The sequence below is a fragment of the Somniosus microcephalus genome, unplaced genomic scaffold (genome assembly GCF_052327205.1).
Source record: "Somniosus microcephalus isolate GS21.2 unplaced genomic scaffold, FLI_Smic_1.0 scaffold1, whole genome shotgun sequence".
Taxonomy (NCBI): Eukaryota; Metazoa; Chordata; class Chondrichthyes; order Squaliformes; family Somniosidae; genus Somniosus; species Somniosus microcephalus.
In genome coordinates, this window is record NW_028225188.1 from 1,904,593 (window position 1) to 1,928,358 (window position 23,766).

The following is a 23,766-nucleotide window of genomic DNA, read 5'->3' on the forward strand; positions in this document are numbered from 1 at the left end:
ATTTTCACAGTCCACTTTAGTCAACTCTGCTCTCATACCTCCATAGTCTCCTTTATTTAAGCTTAGTACGCTGGTTTGAGATCCAACTCTCTCACCCTCCAACTGAATTTGGAATTCAACCATGTTATGGTCACACATTCCAAGGGGATCCTTTACTAGGACATTTTTTATTAATCCTGTCTCATTACCCAGGACCAAATCTAAGATTGCCTGCCCCCTGGTTGGTTCAGTAACATACTGCTCAAGGAACCCGTCCCTAATACACTCTATGAACTCTTCTTCAAGGCTGCCCTGCCCAATTTGATTTGTCCAGTCAATATGAAAGTTAAAATCTCCCATGATTATAGCTGTTCCCTTATTACAAGCCCCAACTATTTCCTGATTTATACTCCGACCAATAGAGTTGCAGCTGTTAGGAGGCCTATAGACTACGCCCACTAGTGATTTTTTCCCCTTATTATTCCTTATTTCCACCCAAACCGTTTCACTATCCTGATCCTTTGACCCAATATCATTTCTCACTATTGCAGTGATTCCATCCTTTATTAACACAGCCACCCCACCTCCTTTTCCTTCCTGTCTGTCCTTCCTAATAATCAAATACCCCTGGATGTTTAGTTCCCAGTCATGGTCACCCTGCAGCCATGTCTCCATAATGGCCACCAGATCATACCCATGTGTAGATATTTGTACCGTCAACTCGTCAATTTTGTTATGAATGCTGCGTGCATTCAGATAAAGAACTTTTAATTATGTTTTGTGACAATTTATTCCTGCTTTTACCCCCTTTACTACTTTACCTTTATCTTTATATATTCTGTCCCTTCCTGACACACTCTGGTTTTTAATTCCCCCACTGCAACCTTGCTCTATTGCCTTCTCCGCTAACATTTTAATTTTTCGCTCTCTTGAAACCTCCCCCCCACTAATTAGTTTAAAGCCCCTAGTTATATGATCCGCCAGGACTCTAGTCCCAGCACTGGCCAAGTGAAGTCCGTCCCAACGGAACAGCTCTCTCCTGTCCCAGTACTGGTGCCACTGTCCCAAGAAGCAAAACCCATTTCTCCCACACCAGTCTCTGAGCCACGCATTTAACTCTCTGATTTTATTTACCCTAGCCAAATTTGCTCATGAGGGCAGGTACAGCACAGGTTAGATACAGAGTAAAGCTCCCTCTACATTGTCCCATCAAACACTCCGAGGGCAGGTACAGCATGGGTTAGATACAGAGTAAAGGTTCCTGTACACTGTCCCATCAAACACTCCCAGTGCAGGTATAGCACGGGTTAGATACAGAGTAAATCTCCCTCTACACTGTCCCATCAAACACTCCCAGGGCAGGTACAGCACGGGTTAGATACAGAGTAAAGCTCCCTCTACGCTGTCCCATCAAACACTCCCAGGGCAGGTACAGCACGGGTTAGATACAGAGTAAAGCTCCCTCTGCACTGTCCCATCAAACACTCCCAGGGCAGGTACAGCATGGGTTAGATACAGGGTAAAGCTTCCTGTACACTGTCCCATCAAACACTTCCAGGGCAGGTACAGCATGAGTTAGATACAGAGTAAATCTCCCTCTACGCTGTCCCATCAAACACTCCCAGGGCAGGTACAGCATGGGTTAGATGCAGAGTAAAGCTCCCTCTACACTGTCCCATCAAACACTCCCAGGGCAGGTACAGCACGGGTTAGGTACAGAGTAAAGCTCCCTCTACACTGTCCTGTCAAACACTCCCAGGGCAGGTACAGCACGGGTTAGATACAGAGTGAAGCTCCTTCTACACTGTCCCATCAAACGCTCCCAGGGCAGGTACAGCACGGGTTAGATACAGGTTAAATCTCCTTCTACACTGTCCCATCAAACACTCCCAGGGCAGGTACAGCACAGGTTAGATACAGAGTAAAGCTTCCTCTACACTGTCCCATCAAACACTCCCAGGGCAGGTACAGCACGGGTTAGATACAGAGTGTCAGCCGTGCCTCAGGCGGCAGCACTCTCTACTCTGAGTCAGAAGGTTGTGGGTTGAAGTCCCACTCCAGAGACTCGAGTCTAAAACTCTGTGCTGCCCCTCCAGTGCAGTGCTGAGGGAGTAAAGCCCAGTGCAGAGTAAAGTTCCCTCTGCACTGCTCCACTAACAGGCCTGAGCCCCAAACTCAGAAGAGCGCCCTCTGCTGCATTCCACTTGTCTCAGCATCTGTTCCACCATTCCCAGAGGGCTGGTCGGTCAGTCGCCTTCCTTTCCCTGGATCAGGAGAAGGCATTCGACAGGGTGGATCACGAGTATCTCTTCCGGACTCTGTGTGCATTTGGGTTCGGGACGCATTTTGCCGCCCGGATCCAACTTCTGTACGCCACCGCGGAGTGTCTGATTAAAGTTAACGGGTCTTTGACGGTGCCCCTTCGCTTCGGGAGGAGGGTGCGTCAGGGATGCCCCATGTCCGGTCAGTTATACGCCATCTGCGTGGAGCCTTTCCTGCACCTCTTGCGGAAGAGTTTGACGGGACTGGCTCTGCAAGGGCCGGGCGTGGAGGTCGTCCCCTCGGCTTACACCGATGACGTGCTCCTCATGGTCACGGATCCCATCGACTTGCGGAGGATGCGAGAATGCCAGCAGATTTACTCGGACGCATCCTCCGCCAGGATCAACTGGGAGAAATGCTCCGGGCTCCAGGTGGGTCAGTGGCAGGTGGACTGCCTGCCGGAGGAGTTCAGGCCCTTCGCCTGGAGCACAACACACCTCCTCTACTTGGGAGTCTACCTCAGCCCCGCTGAGGGTGCCTGGCCAGCGACCTGGCAAGAGCTGGAGGCCAAAGTCACAGCTCACATAGGACGCTGGACAGGACTGCTCCGAGTGTTGTCCTACAGGGGTCGAGCGCTGGTCATAAACCAGCTGGTGGCTGTCATGTTGTGGTACCAGTTGGTCACCCGGTGCGGAGGGGAGCGGGCAGGTTGATGGACCTCCTCGTGGGACTGCTCGTGGGCCTGGTGAAAATAGTCATTACGAGGTCCAGGCAGCGGGTGGTCGAGGGGTTCGTTTGGCCCAATTGCCTGCCTCTCTTCTGTGGCTATGTTCGCGCCCGGGTGGCCCTGGAGATGGAGCACGTGGTGTCTGCCAGCACACAAAGAGGCCTTCCGTGACAGGTGGGCGCCGTGGGGACTGGAGTGCATCATCACCCTGGCCAACAATATCTTGATTTGATATTATATTAGTGTCTTGATTTGACTTGTTAGTTTTGTTTGATGTTTTCTTAAGTTACAGTTGATTTGTTAATCAGCCAGTCAAAAGAGGAACAACTGCCTCGAGCCGTCTCAGCAAGGAGAGGGGAGGAGAGGATTGGTCGCTCTCTGTGACCAGGAGGAAGAGGAGGAGACAGAGGGCAGAGTGGAGACCACCACTTGCTGCTACTGAGGTGCCAAGAGAGAGAGAAGAGGAGAGGAGAGGGAAAGACCAGAGGGAAGCCAATTCCATCACTGCCTCTCCAAATGGCCTCCATTGCAGGAGAGTGAGAGGGGAGACAAAGAGAAACCAACAACATGTGTTTGGAAGGAAGGAGAGCCATTTGAAAAATCGACAGTCCTTCTCCTTTGGCCGGGATGACGTTGCCCTGCGTCACTTTGCCAAGTTCTTCAAGGAGCAGTCACACGAGGAACAGGAGCACGCTGAGAAACTGAGGAAGTTCCAGAATCGGCACGGAGGCCAAATCATCTTGGCAGCCATCAAGAAACCAGAGCAGGATGAGTGGAGCAATGGTCTGGAGGCGATGTCGAGAGCTCTGCAGATGGAGAAGAATGTCGACCAGAGTCTGCTGGATCTGCACAAACTCTCCACTGGGAGCGCCGACCCTCATCTGTGTGACTTCCTGGAGACCCACTATTTGGATGAACAGGCGAAGATGATCAAGAAGCTTGGAGATCACATCACCAACTTGAAGAGACTGGGAACCCCCTGAGAATGGCCTGGGAGAGGAACTGTTTGACAAATTCACTCTGGGAGAGAGCAATTAAAGTGACTACTGGGATCAAGCTTATTGTGTTTAGTACTCATGTTTATATAATTGTGTGTGAGACCCCTGCCTTGTAGGGAATGATGGCTTGTGACTTTGTACAAAGAGCTGAGACCTGGGCTCTGTAATGTCATTAACTGTAAATAAATTGTTCAATATTAATTTTAAAAAATGCCTGAGCCCCAAACTCAGAAGAGCGCCCTCTGCTGCATTACACTTGTCTCAGCATCTGGTCCGGACCTGGTCGCTCCCCCTGTGTTTGTGGCCAAGATGCAGAAGGAGCTCATCGACTTCTTCTGGGACAAAAGGAAGCACTGGGTCTCTGCCGCGGTTCTGAGTCTCCCGCTTAGGGAGGGCGGTCAGGCACTGGTGTGCCTTCGCACCCGGGTGGCGACTTTCCATCTTCAGACGCTGCAGAGATACGTGTACGTGGAGAATCCTCCGAGACGGTGTGCGCTGGTGACGTATTTCTTCCGCCAGCTGCACGGCCTCAATTATGACACGCAGCTCCTGTTTGTGGAATTGGGCCGTACGCGTGCCTACCTGCGGGAGCTGCCTGTCTTTTACCAGGAACTGCTATGGGTCTGGAACAGTGTCGCCTCCAGGCGGAGTTCGCCCCATTCAGGAGTGGCGGCTCTCCTTCGGGAGCCGCTGTTCAGGAATCCACACCTCCATGATCACGGGTTCGGGTGGCTGGTGGAGGGCAGGGCTGTGCCTGGCAAGGTAACCAGAATCGGGGACCTGCTCGATGGTGGAGGAGCGGGCTGGATGGTGCCGGAGGAGCTGGCACAGCGTCTGTCCTGGGCCAACACCCGGCTCGCGTTCAAAGCCATCGAGACGCTGAAAGTGGCACTGGGCCCCAACTCCACTAGGTGTATCGAGGAGGCTCAAGCACATGGGGTGATCCCGTCCGAACTGACCCCCGTTCAGATGGAATTCCTCATCAGCGCACGGCCCCAAAACCCCTCTCGGGAACCGGCGCCTCTCAACTTGAGCCATCTCAGGGAAATGCCCTCCATGCCGTTTAGTTCTGCGCGGAGGGGTTTCCTGTACAGGCTGCTCCTGCACACACTCCACTTTGTCATCTTCACCTGCCGTCTGGACACGCCTTGGCGTGCCATCTTGCCATCCGGCGGAGGTCCCCAATGGGGGGCTCTCTGTGCGGGAGTCCTCCCTTTATCTATTGGGGACTTGGCCTGGAGGGTGTTGCATGGAGCAGTCCCGTGCAATAAGATTTTGGATAAGTTCATGGACTCCCAGGCTGCTTGCTATTTTTGCGGCCTGGAGGAGTCCATGTTCCATATTTATGTGGAATGTGAGAGGTTGCAGCCCCTCTTTCACTATTTGAAGGGGCTGCTCCTCGATTTTTGGTTGCACTTCAATCCCACGCTCCTGATCTACGGTCACCCGGTGCGGAGGGGAGCGGGCAGGGTGGAGGACCTCCTCATGGCACTGCTCCTGGGCCTGGCCAAGATGGCAATAAACAGGTCCAGGCAGCGGGCGGTCGAGGGAGTCCTTCGGCCCGATTGCCTGCCTCTCTTCCGTGGCCATGTTCACGCCCGGGTGGCCCTGGAGATGGAGCACACGGTGTCTGCCGGCACACTTGAGACCTTCCGAGACCGGTGGGTGCCGCAGGGACTGGAGTGCATTGTCACCCTGGCCGGGGTGAATTTAATTAAATTTGATAAGTTTCAAAAATTAATTTAAGTTTTTAAGTTTCATTACAGTCCACTTGTTCGGCCGGGAGAGCGAGAGGCTCCGCTCGGCGATGCAGAGAGCCCTGCAGATGGAGAAGAATGTCAACCAGAGTCTGCTGGATCTGCACAAACTCTCCACTGGGAGCGCCGACCCTCGTGTGTGAATTCCTGGAGACCCATTATCCGGATGAACAAGTGAAGATGACCAAGAAGCTTGTAGAGACTGGGACCCCTGCCTTGTAAGCATGAGGGCTTGTGACTTTGTACAAAGAGCTGAGACCTGAGCTCTGAAAATGTCATTCACTGTAAATAAAATGTTCAATCTTACATTTAAAAAAGTTTTTTAAAAGACTATTTAAAGACAAATTTCCTCCAGTTTCACAGACAGCCTTTGTCACTGCAATAATTTCTTAAATGTTTAATCATTAAATCAAAAGCATCAAAAAGGAAGAGAGTAGCAAAAGTAAAGGAAGACTTGCATTTCTATAGCGCCATTCATGACCACTGGACGTCTCAAAGCGCTTTACTTTTTGAAGTGTAGTCACTGTTGTAATGTGGGAAGTGCAGCAGCTAATTTTCACTCAGCAAGCTCCCACAAACAGCAATGTGATAATGACCAGATAATCGGTTTTGTTATGTTGGTTGAGGGATAAATATTGGCCAGGACAACAGGGATAACTCCCCTGCTCTTCTTCAAAATACTGCCATGGGATCTTTTACATCCGCCCGAGAGAGCAGACGGGGCCTCGGTTTAACGTCTCATCCGAAAGACGGCCCCTCCGACAGTGCCGCACTCCCTCAGCACTGCACTGGAGTGTCAGCCTAGCTTTATGTGCTCGAGTCTCTGGAGTGGGACTTGAACCCACCACCTTTTGACCCAGAGGCGAGTGAGCTGCCCACTGAGCCACAGCTGACAACGTTGGTCCCTTAGAGGTAGAGACAGGAGAAATTATTATGGGGAATAAGGAAATAGCAGAAACGTTAAAACAAATATTTTGTATCTGTCTTCACAGTAGAAGACACAAAAGCATACCAAAGATGGTGGGGAACCGAGGGTTTAATGAGGGTGAGGAACTTAATGTAAAGTACTAGAGAAACTAATGGGACTAAAAGCCGACAAATCCCCTGGACCCGACGGCCTACATCCTAGGGTTCTAAAAGAGGTGGCTGAAGAGATAGTGGATGCATTGGTTTTGATCTTCCAAGATTCCCGAGGTTCTAGAACGGTCCCAGCAGATTGGAAGGTCGCAAATGTAACACCGCTATTCAAGAAAGGAGGGAGAGAAAAAACAGGGAACGACAGGCCAGTTAGCCTGACATCAGTCGTTGGGAAAATGCTGGAATCCATTGTTACGGAAGTTGTATCAGGGCACTTAGAAAATCCTAACATGGGTAGGCTGAGTAAACATGGTTTTATGAATGGAAAATCGTGTTTGACAAATTTATTAGAGTTATCTGAGGATGTAACTAGCAGGGTAGATAAAGGGGAACCAGTGGATGTAGTATATTTGGATTTCCAAAGGGCATTTGACAAGGTGCCACATAAAATATTATTACACAAGATTAGGGCTGACGGGGTTGGGGGTAATATAGTAGCATGGATAGAGGATTGGTTAACAGGCAGAAAACAGAGAGTAGGGATAAATGGATCTTTTTCAGGTTGGCAGGCTGTAACTAGTGGGGTGCCGCAAGGATCAGTGTTGGGGCCTCAGCTATTTACAATCTATATTAATGACCCAGATGAAGGGACCGAGTGTCATGTATCCAAGTTTGCTGATGATACAAAGCTAGGTGGGACAGTAAGCTGTGAGGAGCCTTTGGACCTTCTGATTGGAAGTCCAGCCCTAGTAGGACGGCAGCGCAGAGCTGGGGCAGGACGAGGAGTTTAAAATTTTTATACTCCGTGCCCCTAACCGACAGGGTCACAACACAGTAGCCGCTGATGTCTGTTGAATGGGACCTCGATGCCATCGAGATCCGGTTGCGCGTTGGCTGGACAGTGAGGGAGTAGTGGCTCACCGTGTCTGGATGGATGAAACTCTCCGTGCTTCCGCTGTTGAACAGGCAGGTCATGGCGTGGCCGTTTACTTTGATGTCCATCATGGACTTGGACAGGTGATGCGGGCGAGCTTGGTCCAGTGTGACGGAGGCTAGTGTATGGCTGAGTGAGCTGCTGTAGTCTGCGGGTGAGGCGGTGGTCGGGTCTGGAGACAAGGTGGCGGTCGAGTGTGGTGGACAAAATGGCGGCTCCCACGACGTTGAATAAAATGGTGGAGAAGATGGCCGCCCCCACAACTCACATGAGGCACTGCTGGCGTCGGTGGCCTTGATCAAAGATGGCCGCCCCCACGACTCACACGAGGGGATACTGGCATCTGTGGCCTTGATGAAAGATGGCCGCCCCCACAACTCGCATGAGGCACTGCTGGCGTCTGTGGCTCTCCCCCTGCAGGCCTTCGCGAAGTGGCCTTTCTGGTGGCAATCGGAGCAAGTCGCGTTTCTTGCAGGGCAGCGCGTCCTCGGGTGTTTTGCCTGGCCACAGAAGAAGCAGCCGGCGGCCCGATCGCGGGGCTCCGATGTCACAGCCGGTACCGGGGGTGGCGGTCCCGATCGGTTCTGGGACGCCGACGCTGAGGTAGGTCCCAGAGGCGGCGGTGCGAGGGGTATTGCGGCCGGGGTCGGGCCCGAGTCCCAGGGTCGCGCAGCACAGTACCTGGAATACACCTCGAGGTCCCGATGGGCCACTTCCAGGGAGCGAGCGAGGGCTGCAGTTGTATTCAGGTCGAGGTCCTTTGATTCGAGCAGTCTTTGCCGTGAGTAGTCGGACCGGAGGCCTTTCACGAAGGCATCGCGGATATTCCCTTCAGTATTTTCTGCAGCCGTTACAGCTTTAAAGTCACAGTCCCTGCCGAGTGTTTGTAGCGTCCATAAAAATTCATCTACAGGCTCTCCTGGCTGTTGCGAGCGGGATCTTAGGAGATGTCTGGCATACATAGAATTTACCGGGCTCCGGTACTGCTCTTTCAGCAGGTTGATGGCGTCCTCGTATGTAGCAAGGTCCTGGATGAATGCAAATACCTTAGGGCTCACTTGGGCGGTCAGAACTCTTAGTTTGGATCCCGGAGGCACGCCGGATTCTCCCAGGTAGGATTCGAAACAGCTCAGCCAGTGTTTGAAGTCGAGGGCTGAGTTCGCTGCCTGTGGGTTTAGATCCAGGTACGGCGGTCGGAGGGCTCGCAGCCAGGCCGGCTGCTGTGGCTGTTGTAACTGGCCGTTTGGCTGGTTGTTTGGCTGCTCCGATCCACTCATTTCAAAATTTAGCCAATAAAGTTGATATACCTATCAATTCATCCAATGAAAAGTGGCGAGTTAAGATAGTAACTATAGGTTTTTATTGGCTAAATAACAGAGCCCACCCTCGTGGGTGATCGGGTCCAACAAGGAGGAATACCAGCCAGTCGACCACCTTTATACCTGGGCAAGCAGGCGGAGCCATGGGCGGAGTCAGCTGTGGTCAGCCCAGGTATAACAGTGTGACAAGAGGTGACCTTGTGTAGTGATACAACAGTGTAAACAGTGATAACCATAGTGTAACGATAGTGAGCGATAAAGTGGTTTACCACAAAGAGCTGATGGTAATTTGGGTATATAATTGGCTGAGGGATAGGAGACAGTGAGCAGCGCTGAGGGATGTTTTTCTGACTGGAGGGAAGTATGCAGTGGGTTCCCCCAGGGGTCGGGATTAGGACCATTGCTTTTCTTGTTATATATAACTGACCTGGACTTGAGTTTCGGTGAACAAGTTTGAAGTTTACAGATGATACAAAACTTGGCAACGTAGTAAATAGTGAGCATAGTAGTAGCAGACTTCAGAAGGACAGAGACAGACTGTGAAATGAGCAGACACAAGGCAGATGGAATTAAATGAGGATAAGTGTGAAGTGATGCACTTTGGGAGAAACAACAGGGAGAGGCCGTATAATCTAAATGGGACTATTTTGAGGGGGTGCAAGAGCAGAGGGACCTGGGGGTCCATATTCACAAATCTTTGAAAGTGCCGCGGCAAGTTGGTGAGGCGGTTCAGAAAGTGTGTGGGATACTTGGCTTTGTAAATAGGGCCATTGAATACAAAAACAAGGAAGTTACACTAAACCTTTACAAATCACTAGTTAGGCCTCAGCTGGAGTCTTGTGTACAGTTCTGGGCACCACACTTTAGGAAGGATGTCAAGGCCTTGGAGAGGGTACAGAGGAGGTTGACCAGGATGGTACCAGGGATGAGGGACTTCAGTTATGTGGAGAGATTGGAGAAGTTGGGGTTGTTCTCCTTAGAGCAGAAGGTTAAGAAGAGACCTAATAGAGGTGTTCAAAATTACGAGGGGTTTTGACCGAGCATCGTAGGAACAAACTGTTCACTCTGGCAAGTGGGTCGGTAACCAGAGGTCTCAGATTTAAAATAGTTGCTAAAAGAACTAGAGGGAAATGAGGAGAATTGTTTTCACACAGAGGGTTGTTAAGATCTGGAACGCACCATCTGAAAGGATGCTGGAATCAGGTACCACAGGAACTTTCAAACAGTAATTGGACATGTACTTGAAGAGGACTAGTTTGCAGAGTTCTGGGGATAAAGCTGGGGTTTGGGACTAAATTGGACAGCTCTTTCAAAGAGCCGGCACAGACAGGATGGGCCGAATCACCTCCTTCTGTGCTGTTAGATTCGATGATCAGTGTGAACACGCTGGTGTCCCTTAAGGTTCTTAGAGCTTTTAAAGCTCTTCCCACAGTCAGAACATTTAAAGGGTCTCTCGTCAGTGTGAACAAGCTGGTGTGCCAGGAGGGTGGAGGACCGAATGAATCCCTTCCCACACACGGTGCAGGTGAACGGTCTCTCTCCAGTGTGTAGGTGTTGGTGTCTCTTCAGCTCCCCGGAGCTTTTAAAGATCTTTCCACAGTGAGAACATTTAAAGGGTCTCTCGTCAGTGTGAACTCGCTGATGTGCCAGCAGGTTGGATGACTGAGTGAATCCCTTCCCACACACGGAGCAGGTGAATGGTCTCTCTCCAGTGTGTAGGTGTTGGTGTCTCTTCAGCTCCCTGGAGCTTTTAAAGATCTTCCCACAGTCAGAACATTTAAAGGGTCTCTCTCCAGTGTGAACAAGCTGGTGTGCCAGCAGGTGGGATGACTCAGTGAATCCCTTCCCACACACGAAGCAGGTGAAAGACCTCTCACCAGTGTGAACTCGCTGGTGTTTCTTCAGATCCCCGGAGCTTTTAAAGCTCTTCCCACAGTCAGAACATTTAAACGGCCTCTCATCAGTGTGAGCTCGCTGGTGTTGCTTCAGATACTGGGGGCTTTTAAAGCTCTTCCCACAGTTAGGACACTGAAATGGTCTCTCATCGTTGTGAACAAACTGGTGTTCCTTCAGTTCCCTGGCGCTTTTAAAGCTCTTCCCACAGTCAGAGCATTGAAATGGTCTCTCATCAGTGTGAACAAGCTGGTGTTGCTTCAGATCCCCGGGGCTTTTAAAGCTCTTCCCACAGTCAGAGCATTGACATGGTCTCTCATCAGTGTGAACAAGCTGGTGTTCCTTCAGTTCCCTGGGGCTTTTAAAGCTCTTCCCACAGTCAGAACATTGAAATGGTCTCTCATCAGTGTGAACAAGCTGGTGTTCCTTCAGTTCCCCGGGGCTTTTAAAGCTCTTCCCACAGTCAGAACACTGAAATGGTCTCTCCCCAGTGTGAACTCGCTGGTGTGTTTGCAGGTGGGATGAACAAACAAATCCCTTTCCACACACGGAGCAGGTGAACGGACTGTCCCTGGTGTGACTGCGCCGTTGAACTTCCAACGTAGACGGGGAACTGAATCCCTTCCCACCGTCCCCACCTTTACCCGGTTTCTCCCCGGTGTGACGGTGTATGTGTCTCGCCAGGTCAGGCGATCGGCTGAATCCGCGTCCACACACCGAACACATGTGCGGTTTGTCATCGCTGCGATCGCTGCTTTCTCCTTCCATGTGCAAAGGCCGATGATATTCAGGTCCTGATGAATCCAGCGACTCTGTCAGATGTTGACGTAATGTTTGGTCTGAGCCTCCCGCCTGTAACTGCTCCAGTTCTATAACCCTGTAAATTGAGATCAGAAAAGGAGCAGAGGCAAACTGTCGTTTAATTTTCCCCTTTCCGAACCTAGGGGCAGTGAAGCTGATTTTCAGGCTCCAGCTGCTGCACAGGTTGGTTGAAAGGATCAGCAGTAATGGCGGCTGTAATACCCACAAGCCCCCACGCTCCAGAAAGCACTCTGTTGACTCTGAGTCCCGCGCATGTGCTCATGGCCCCCGCGCTCTCCCTCCTGCTCCACAATCGCCCGCCCCGATCGGTCCACAACGCGCATGCTCAGCGCACAAAACCCCGCGGTTGGAACATCGGGCGCGCATGCGGAGCTGCAACATCTGGTACGCGTGAGCGGCTCAGGTGGGGGCAAGTCGGTGTTTCGCCTCAGCCGCCAGGGAGGTGCACATGTGCAGGACGACCCAACATTCCTCCTGTCAGCAATCACTCCCTCGGTTCTTTAATAAAAACAGAAAATGCTGGAAATACTCAGCAGGTCAGGCAGCATCTGTGGAGAGAGAAACAGAGTTAACGTTTCAGGTTGATGACCGTTCGTCAGAACTGCTTGTTCTTTAGTGTCAGCCAGTGACTCAGTGGGTAGCACTCTCGCCTCTGAGGCACAAAGTTGTGGGTTCAAGTCTCACTCCAGAAACTTGAACATTGAATGGCGGAGCAGGCTCGAGGGGCCAAATGGCCTACTCCTGCTCCTATCTTCTATGTTTCTATGTAAGTTTAGGGACCCTCCATGTTGACTTTGTCCGATCCTGTCACTGTTTTCCAAGTGCTCTGCTATTACATCCTTTAAAATGGACTCTAGCATTTTCCCCACTACCGATGTCAGGCTTACCGGTCTATAATTCCCCATTTTCTCTCTGCCACCCTTTTTGAATAGTGGGGTAACATTAGCTACCTGCCAATCCATGGGTACTGTTCCAGAGTCTATCGAATTTTGGAAGATGACCAGCAATGCATCTACTATTTCTAGGGCCACTTCCTTAAGTACCCTAGGATGTAGATTATCAGGCCCTGGGGATTTATCAGCCTTCAATCCCATCAATTTCCCTAACACCATTTCCCTACAGATACGAATTTCATTCAGTTCCACCCTTTCATTAGACCCGATGTTCCCCCGACATCTCTGGGATGTTATTTGTGTCCTCCTTTGTGAAGACAGAACCAAAATATGTATTTAAGACCAGGACCAGTGCAAGATAGATTAAGGCGATACTTAGTACAACTAAATCAGGAGGTACAAGCACTAAATAAAGAAGTGAGGAACCAACAACAGGTTAAAGATCTAGAAAGGCAGAATGCTGGACTTAAACCAGACGAGTTGCCCAGAATAGATCAACAAGTAATGACGCAAGTTATCGGAAGAAAGGGAATGGGGCCTGTTGGATGGGGCCATGTACTGTATTAATGACAAGTGATACGTGTGTTTGTCTACAGGAACCGATGGGTATGCAATGGAAGCAATGGACCCAGGTGAAACCATTTAACACTAAAGACCCCCATTCTACCCTCTCCTCTAGGGGAAAGAGCTCGGAAGACGACCAGACCTCTGTTTAAATTACAGATAAACATGGATCCAGTCGACCCTTTATATCAGAGGGTCCGTCTCGGGGAGAAGAAGCTCTCCCGGTTTACCCTTACACCTGAGAACTCATTCTTAATGTGGAAACAAGTCACCCTCGGTTCCGAGGGACTGCCTAAGCAGAAAGAAGAAGATATAATTGGAGTAAGACTTCTTTACTCCTGTACTCAAATCCTCTTGGAATGAAGGCCAGCATACCATTTGCCTTTTTAACTGCCTTTCACGACCACCGGACGTCCCAAAGCGCTTTACAGCCAATGAAGTACTTTTGAAGTGTAGTCACTGTTGTAATGTGGGAAACGCGGCAGCCAATTTGCGCACAGTAAGCTCCCACAAAGAGCAATGTGATAATGACCAGATAATGTTTTTTCGTCATGTTGATTGAGGGATAAATATTGGGCTCAAAACACCGGGGATAACTTCTTCGAAATAGCACAACGGGATGTTTTACATCCACCTGAGGGGGCAGACGGGGACCTCGGTTTAACATCTCATCCGTAGGACGGCACCTCCGACACTGCAGAGCTCCTTCATTACTGCCCCTCCGACAATGCGGCTCTCCCGCAGCACTGTCCCTCCGACAGTGCGGCGCTCCCTCAGTACTGCCCCTCCTACAGTGCGGCACTCCCTCAGTACTGCCCCTCCAACAGTGCGGCGCTCCCTCAGCACTGCCCCTCCGACAGTGCGGCGCTCCCTCAGTACTGCCCCGCCGACAGTGCGGCACTCCCTCAGTACTGACCCTCCGACAGTGCGGCACTCCCTCAGCACCGCACTGGAGTGTCAGCCTCGCTTTAAATACACAAGTCCCTGGAGCGGGATTTGAACCCACAACCTTCTGACTCTGCTATCCACTGAGCCACAGCTGACTCCAGTCTTTTACACAGTTTCATCATAACTTCCTTGCTTTTGCACTCTACGCCTCTCCTAAAGCAGGGGAGTTATGATGAATTGTGAAACAGTTTTTTTTGCAGAGTGACCCAGGCTGTGTGTAGGAAACAATTGTGCATTTGAAAGCAGCTTGTATTGTGAAGCTTGTGCCCCTTTGCCAGGCCCGCTGCCTGCGGCCCCTCTCCCAGATTCCAGCCCCAGCTCTGTGCTGACTGAGCTGCTCTCACCTGGGGACAACGCGTCACAATCGGCCCCAGCGCACCTGAGCTGGAGAGGAGGCCCCGCCCCCTTGCCGCGCCGCCATTGGTTGGAGGACCAAGCCGCCCAGTTCAGTCCTCCCAGCTCAGCCCTCTTCCTATTGGTCAGCGCTCCCGTCAGTCAGAATCACATTGTTCCGGCTCACTCCGCCACCCCGCGCGGCTCAATCCGCTCCGTTCGGTGTCCGCGGAGGTCCCGCCCGCCCGACTCTCAGGTTTGGTTTTTCTCGTATTTTACTTTATAATCTCGCTCTCCGCTCCCCCCTCACCTCGATTTAAATCGATTCCCCAACAGATGACTTTACCCCGGCCGCTGATTCCGTCTGCTCCCTGTAGGCGCACTGGCAGCCTCGCACCATTGAGAAGCTTTTCAAAAATGTTTTTTTCCGAAACAAATTGAAAACACTCATTAATTCCCCAACCTCCTCCCCTCTAAAGTGCGATTATTATTATTCTTGTTTTTCCTCATTTGTGTGGGGTGTCTTTTTTTTAACCTTGCGGTGGCGTGCGCTGATCCAACCGACCCCCTGGGCATTGCGTGCTGGCGTCAGCGCGTAATCGGAGGGGTGTTTGATTGGCGGGCGCCTCGCGTCAATCAGGAGTGCGGAAAACGCTGGGAGGCCCGGGCGGGCTGACGGTCCTCCAACCAATGGCGGCGTGGGAGGGAGGGGGGCGGGACCTCGGTGGGCTGCAGGCCGCTTTCCTGCTTTCATTGTCTGCAGGAGCTGTTAAAGGGAAGGGGAGGAGGGGGTGGAAAAAAACCCAGCTTGTGAGTGTTTATTCCTTTGCATTACCTTTATTGCAAGGCTATTCATCAACTGCATTCACTTAAAAATAAGTGAACCTTTTCTCTCTTTGACTTTTATCCAGAACAAAGAGCCCTGGTGCTGTGAACATTTTGGTGGGCAGCCACTTTTAAAGGGACAAAGACCAGCATTCTTCCTCCTCTCTCTCTTGTGAGTATTTGTGGTGGGTGAGAGGGTGGGGGGTGAGTCAAAGGGGACTGCGGCCCCTTTTCAACAAAAACAATTGCTTGGCCATTTAAAGGGGAATGGTGGTATAGTGGTTAGCACTGTTGCCTCACAGCGCCAGAGACCTGGGTTCGAATCCGGCCTCGGGTGACTGTCTGTGTGGAGTTTGTACATTCTCCCCGTGTTTGCGTGGGTTTTCTCCGGGTGCTCCGGTTTCCTCCCACAGTCAAAAGATGTGCGGGTTAGGTTGATTGGCTATGATAAATTGAACCTTAGTGTTAGGGGGATTAAATACGTGGGGTTACAGGGATAGGGTGGGATATGTGTTGGTGTAGGGGTTACGGGGATCGGGTGGGATATGTGTCGGTGCAGGCTCGATGGGCCAAAATGGCCTCTATCTGCACTGTGGAGATTCTGTGGGTGCCCCCCAGGTATTTAAAGGGGCAGTGCCTCTCTCTTTCTGTATCATGTAAGAGCAGGGAGGTTCTGCTTGAACTGTACAAAACACCAGTTAGGCCACCGGCTAGAGTGCTGCGTGCAGTTCTGCTCGCCCCATTGCAGGAAAGATGTGACTGCTCGAGACGGGAGATTTATGAGGTTGTTGCCAGGACTAGAGAATTTCAGCTACAAGGAAAGATTGAATACATAGAAACATAGAAGATAATCTACATCCTAGGGTACTCGAGGAAGTGGCCCTAGAAATAGTAGATGCATTGCTGGTCATCTTCCAAAATTCGATAGACTCTGGAACAGTACCCATGGATTGGCAGGTAGCTAATGTTAGCCCACTGTTCAAAAAAGGTGGTAGAGAGAAAACGGGGAATTACAGACCGGTAAGCCTGACATCGGTAGTGGGGAAAATGCTAGAGTCCATTATAAAAGACGTAATAGCAGAGCACTTGGAAAACAGTGATCGGATCGGACAAAGTCAACATGGATTTACAAAAGGTAAATCATGCTTGACTAATCTACTGGAATTTTTTGAGGATGTAACTGGTAAAATAGATAAGGGAGAACCAGTGGATGTGGTGTATTAGGACTTTCAAAAGGCTTTCGATAAGGTCCCGCATAAGAGATAGAAACATAGACGATAGGAGCAGGAGTAGGTCATTTGGTGCCTCGAGCCTGCTCTGTCATTCAATGCGATCATGGCTGATCATCCAAGTTCAGTACCCGGTCCCTGCTTTCTCCCCATACCCCTTGATCTCTTTAGCCTTAAGAAATATATCCAACTCCTTCTTGAATATATTTAATGAATTGGCCTACACTGTCTTCTGTGGTAGAGAATTCCACAGGTTCACCACTCTCTGGGTGAAGAAATTCCTCCTCATTTCTGTCCTAAGAGGCCTACTCCTTATCCTTAGACTGTGACCCCTGGTTCTGGATTCCCCGACCATCAGGAACATCCTCCCTGCATCTAGTGTGTCCAGCCCTGCCAGAATTTTATAAGTTTCAATCAGATTCCCTCTCATTCTTCTAAACTCCAGCGAGTACAAGCCCAATCGACCCAATCTCTCCTCATACGTCATTCCTGCCATCCCAGGTATCAGCCTGGTGAATCTTGGCTGGACTCCTTCCATGGCAAGAACATCCTTCCTCAGATAAGGCGACCAAAACTACACACAATACTCAAGGTGTGGTCTCACCAAGGCCCTGCACAACTGCAGCAAGACATCCTTGTTCCTGTACTCAAACCCTCTCGCTATGAAGGCCAACATACCATTTGCCTTCTTAACAGCCTGCTGCAGCTGCATGCTTACCTTCAGCGACTGGTGCACAAGGACACCCAGGTCTCGTTGCACTTCCCCTTCTCCCAATCTATTGCCATTCAGATAATAATCTGCCTTCCTGTTTTTGACACCAAAGTTAATAACCTCGCGTTTATCCACATTATATTGCATCTGCCATGCTTCTGCCCAATCATCCAACCTGTCCAAATCATCCTGTAGTTTCTCGGCCTCCTCCTCACAGCACACACGCCCACCCAGCTTTGTGTCATCTGCAAATTGGGAGATATTACATCTAGTTCCCTTGTCTAGATCATCATGAATATATATTGTGAATAGCTGGGGTCCAAGGACTGATCCCTGCGGTACCCCACTAATCACTGCCTGTCACTCGGAAAAAGACCCGTTTATTCCAACTATTTGCTTTCTATCTGCCAACCAGTTCTCTATCCAAGTCAATACCTTGCCCCCCAATCCCATGTGCCTTAACTTTACACGTTAATCTCTTATGTGGGACCTTATCGAAAGCCTTCTGAAAGTCCAAATACACCACATCCACTGGTTCGCCCTTATCTATTTTACTAGTTACATCCTCAAAAAATTCCAGTAGATTAGTCAAGCACGATTTACCTTTTCTAAATCCGTGTTGAATTTGTCCGATCCTGTCACTGTTTTCCAAGTGCTCTGCTATTACATCCTTTATAATGGACTCTAGCATCTCCCCACTACCGATGTCAGGCTTACCGGTCTGTAATTCCCCGTTTTCTCTCTACCACGTTTTTTGAATAGTGGGGTAACATTAGCTACCCTCCAATCCATGGGTACTGTTCCAGATTCCATCGAAAACCCAGCAGCTTCTCCTCCATCTCCACTCCAGCTCAAACTGCTGCAACAAAAAGACCTGCACAGGCGGCCAGGGACCGACTTCCATCACCTGCAATAAAACTCTTCCCGACAGCCGCTGACTAATGGCGGCCGCAGCACCCACAATTCCCCGCGCCCCAGAAACTGCTCTATGCAACGCGCTGATTTCCCCGCTGCGAGTGCGCATGCTCCCCGGGGCCGCGGGCCATTCTGGGAGCCTGGCTCCTGTCCTTTGTCCCGAGTCGGACTCGGTGGAGCCAGCTGAAGAAACCGGGAAGCGGCGGCTCGGATGGGGGAGGCGCTGCACCCTGGGTTTCCTGGTGCCGGGGCCCTGGCCGCACGTCCGCCGGGCCCGGCTGCTCTGATTCTGATTGAGGTTTTTGATGAGGTAACAGAGAGGGTTGATGAGGGCAATGCGGTTAACGTGGTGTACATGGATTTCCAAAAGGCGTTCGACAGTGTGTAACGTTAAGTCACATGGGATTGGGGCAAGGTATTGACTTGGATAGAGAACTGGTTGGCAGACAGAAAGCCAAGAGTTGGAAGAAACGGGTCTTTTTCTGAGTGGCAGGCAGTGACTAGTGGGGTACCGCAGGGATCGGTCCATGGACCCCAGCTATTCACAATATAAATGATCTGGATGAGGGAACCAGATGTAATATCTCCAAGTTTGCAGACGACACAAAGCTGGGTGGGCGTGTGTACTGTGAAGAGGATGCCGAGAAACTCCAGTATGATTTGGACAGGTTGGGTGATTGGGCAGAAGCATGGCAGATGCAATATAACGTGGATAAATGCGAGGTTATCCACTTTCGTGTCAAAAACAGGAAGGCAGATTATTATCTGAATGGCAATAGATTGGGAGAAGGGGAAGTGCAACGAGACCTGGGTGTCCTTGTGCACCAGTCGCTGAAGGTAAGCATGCAGGTGCAGCAGGCGGTTCAGAAGGCAAATGGTATGTTGGCCTTCGTGGCGAGAGGGTTTGAGTACAGGAACAAGGATGTCTTGCTGCAGTTGTACAGGGCCTTGGTGAGACAACATCTGGAGTATTGTGTGCAGTTTTGGTCACCTTATCTGAGGAAGGATGTTCTTGCCATGGAGGGAGTGCAGCGAAGATTCACCAGGCTGAAAGCTGAGATGTCAGGAATGACGTATGAGGAGAGATTGGGTCGATTGGGCTTATACTCGCTGGAGTTTAGAAGAATGAGAGGGGATCTCATTGAAACTTATAAAATTCTAACAGGACTAGGCAGACTAGATGCAGGAAGGATGTTCCCGATGGTCAGGGAGTCCAGAACCAGGGGTCACAGTCTAAGGATAAGGGGTAAGCCATTTAGGACAGGGATGAGGAGGAATTTCTTCACCCAGAGAGTGGTGAACCTGTGGAATTCTCTACCACAGAAGGCAGTAGAGGCCAATTCATTCAATATATTCAAGAAGGAGTTAGATATATTTCTTTAGGCTAAAGGGATCAAGGGATATGGGGAGAAGGCAGGGACAGGGTACTGAATTTGGATGAGCAGCCATGATCTCATTGAATGGCGGAGCAGGCTCGAGGGGCCAAATGCTCCTATCTTCTATGTTTCTATGTTCAGCCTCAGACAAATGTTAGGGAGAGGGATGGAGTCAGTGGCTAGGGAACGGAGTTTGTGGGGTGTCTGTCCCTTTAACTACAATTCATAGAATTATAGAAATTTACAGCACAGAAGGAGGCCATTCAGCCCATCTTGTCCGTGCCGGCCGACAAAGTGCTCTCCTCCCTAATCCCACTTTCCAGCACTTGGTCCGTAGCCTTGTAGGTTACAGCACTTCAAGTGCATATCCAAGTACTTTTTAAATGTGATGAGAGTTTCTGCCTTATGCGGGACCTTATCGAAAGCCTTTTGAAAGTCCAAATACACCACATCTACTGGTTCTCCCTTATCAATTTACCAGTTACATCCTCAAAAAATTCCAGTAGATTCGTGAAACACGATTTACCTTTTGTAAAGCCATGTTGACTTTGTCCGATCCGGTCGCTTTTTTCCAAGTGCTCTGCTATTACATCCTTTATAATGGACTCTAGCATTTTCCCCACTACCGATGTCAGGCTTACCGGTGTGTAATTTCCCGTTTTCTCTCTACCACCCTTTTTGAACAGTGGGGTAACATTAGCTACCCGCCAATCCATGGGTACTGTTCCAGGGTCTATAGAATTTTGGAAGATGACCAGCAATGCATCTACTATTTCTAGGGCCACTTCCTTAAGTACCCTAGGATGTAGATTATCAGGCCCTGGGGATTTATCGGCCCTCAATCCCATCAAGTTCCCCAACACCATTTCCCTACAAATATTGATTTCTATCAGTTCCTCCCTTTCATTACACCCTATGTTCCCCGACATCTCTGGGAGGTTATTTGTGTCCTCCTTTGTGAAGACAGAACTAAAATATGTATTTAATTGATCTGCCATTTCTTTGTTCCCCATTATAAATTCCCCTGATTCTGAATGCAAGGCACCTACGCTTGACTTCACCAATCTTTTTCCCTTCACATATCTATAAAAGCTTTTACAGTCAGTTTTTATGTTCCCTGAAAGCTTACTCTCATATTCTATTTCCCCCCTCTTAATTAATCCCTTTGTCCTCCTTTGTTGGATCCTAAACTGCTCCCAATCCTCAGGTTTACTGCTTTTTCTGGCCAATTTATATGTCCTTTCCTTGGATCTTATGCTATCCCTGATTTCCCTTGTTAGCCACGGTTGAGTCACCTTTTTTGTTTTATTTTTATGCCAAACTGGGATGAACAAATTCTGTAGTTCATCCATGCGATCTTTGAAGGTTTGCCATTGCCCATCCACCGTCAACCCTTTGAGCGACATTCCCCAATCAATCCTACCCAACTCGCACCTCATACCATCGTAGTTTCCTTTATTTAACTTCAGTACCCTAGTCTCTGAGTCAACTATTTCACTCTCCATCTTAATGAAGAATTCTATCATATTATGATCGCTCCAACACAAGGGGCCTCACATAACAAGATTGCTAATTAATCCTTTCTCATTACATAATACCCAGTCTAAGTTGGCCTGTTCTCTAGTTGGTTCCTCGACATATTGTAAAGCAATATACAGAGTAAAGCTCCCTCTACAGTGGTTAGCACTGTTGCCTCACAGCGCCAGGGACCCGGGTTCGAATCCGGCACAGGGCAACTGTCTGTGTGGAGTTTGCACATTCTCCCCGTGTTTGCGTAGGTTTTCTCCGGGTGCTCCGGTTTCCTCCCACAGTCCAAAGATGTGCGGGTTAGGTTGATTGGCTATGATAAATTGACCCTTAGTGTTAGGGGGATTAAATACGTGGGGTTAAGGGGATAGGGTGGGATATGTGTTGGTGTAGGGGTTACAGGGATCGGGTGGGATATGTGTCGGTGCAGGCTCGATGGGCCGAAATGGCCTCTATCTGCACTGTGGGGTTTCTGTGATTCTGTGATACACTGTCCCATCAAACACTCCCAGGGCAGGAGCAGCACGGGTCAGATACAGACTAAAGCTCCCTCGACACTGTCCCATCACACACTCCCAGGGCAAGTACATCACAGGTTAGATACAGAATAAAGCACTCTCGACATTGTCCCAGCAAACACTCCCAGGGCAGGCACATCACCGGTTTGAAACAAAGTAAAGCTCCCTCTACACTGTCCCATCAAACACTCCCAGGGCTGGTACAGCACGGTTTAGATACAGAGCAAAGTTCCCTCTACAATGTCCCATCAAACATTCCCAGTGCAGGTACAGCACAGGTTAGATACAGAGTAAAGCTCCCTCTACGCTGTCCCATCAAACACTCCCTGGGTAGGTACAGCACGGGTTAGAAGCTCCCTCTACACTGTCCCATCCAACACTCCCAGGGCAGGTACAGCACAGGTTAGATACAGAGTAATGCTCTCTCTACACTGTCCCATCAAACAATCCCAGGGCAGGTACAGCACGGGTTAGATACAGAGTAAATATCCCTCTGCACTGTCCCATCAAAAGCTCCCAGGGCAGGTACAGCACAGGTTAGATACAGAGTAAAGCTCCCTCTACATTGTCCCATCACACAGTCCCAGGGCAGGTACATCACAGGTTAGATACAGAATAAAGCACACGCTACATTGTCCCAGCAAACGCTCCCAGGGCAGGCACATCACCGGTTTGATACAAAGTAAAGCTCCCTCTACACTGTCCCATCAAACACTCCCAGGGCTGGCACAGCACGGATTAGACACAGAGTAAAGCTCCCTCAACACTGTCCCATCAAACACCCCCAGGGCAAGTACAGCACGGGTTAGATACAGAGTAAAGCTGCCTCTACACTGTCCCAACAAACACTCCCAGGGCAGGTGCAGCACGAGTTAGATACAGATTAATGCTCCCTCTACACTGTCCCATCAAACACTCCCAGGGCAGGAACAGCACGGGTTAGATATAGAGTAAAGCTCCCTCTACACTGTCCCATCAGACACTCCCAGCGCTGGTACAGCACGGTTTAGATACAGAGTAAAGCTCCCTCTACACTGTCCCATCAAACACTCCCAGGGCTGGTACTGCACGGGTTAGATACAGAGTAAAGCTCCCTCTACACTGTCCCATCAAACACTCCCAGGGCTGGTAAAGCACGGTTTAGATGCACAGTAAAGCTCCCTCTACACTGCCCCATCAAACATTCCCAGTGCAGGTACAGCACAGGTTAGATACAGAGTAAAGCTCCCTCTACGCTGTCCCATCAAACACTCCCAGGGTACGTACAGCATGGGTTAGATACAGAGTAATGCTCCCTCTACACTGTCCCATCAAACACTCCCAGGGCAGGTACAGCACAGGTTAGACACAGAGTAAATATCCCTCTACACTGTCCCATCAAACGCTCCCAGGGCAAGTACAGTACGGATTAGATACAGAGTCAAGCTCCCTCTACGTTGTCCCATCATACACTCCCAGGGCATGCACGTCACGGGTTAGATACAGAATAAAGCTCCCTCTACACTGTCCCATCACACACTCCCAGGGCTGGTATATCACAGGTTAGATACAGAATAAAGCACCCTCTATATTGTCCCATCAAAGACTCCCAGGGCAGGTTCAGCACGGGTTAGATACAGAGTAAAGTTCCCTCTACACTTTCCCATCAAACACTCCCAGGGCAAGTACAGCATGGGTTAGATACAGAGTAAAGCTCCCTCTACACTGTCCCATCAAACACTCCCAGGGCAGGTGCAGCACGGGTTAGATACAGACTGAAGCTCCCTCGACACTGTCCCATCACACGCTCCCACGGCAGGTACAGCACGGGTTAGATACAGAGTAAAGCTCCCTCTGCACTGCCCCATCAAACATTCCCAGTGCAGGTGCAGCACAGGTTAGATACAGAGTAAAGCTCCCTCTACGCTGTCCCATCAAACACTCCCTGAGTAGGTACATCACGGGTTAGATACAGAGTAAAGCTGCCTCTACACTGTCCCATCCAACATTCCCAGGGCAGGTACAGCATGGGTTAGATACAGAGTAATGCTCCCTCTACACTGTCCCATCAAACACTCCCAGGGCAGGTACAGCACGGGTAAGATACAGAGTAAATATCGCTCGACACTGTCCCATCAAACGCTCCCAGGGCAGGTGCAGTCCTATTTAGATACCGAGT

General features: G+C 50.1%; 1 pseudogene; it reads left to right on the top strand.

Annotated features, from left to right (window-relative positions):
- Window positions 1-2,953: 2,953 nt before the first annotated feature.
- On the top strand, window positions 2,954-4,006 carry LOC147084139 (ferritin heavy chain B pseudogene; annotated as a pseudogene).
- The last annotated feature ends 19,760 nt before the right edge of the window (window positions 4,007-23,766 follow it).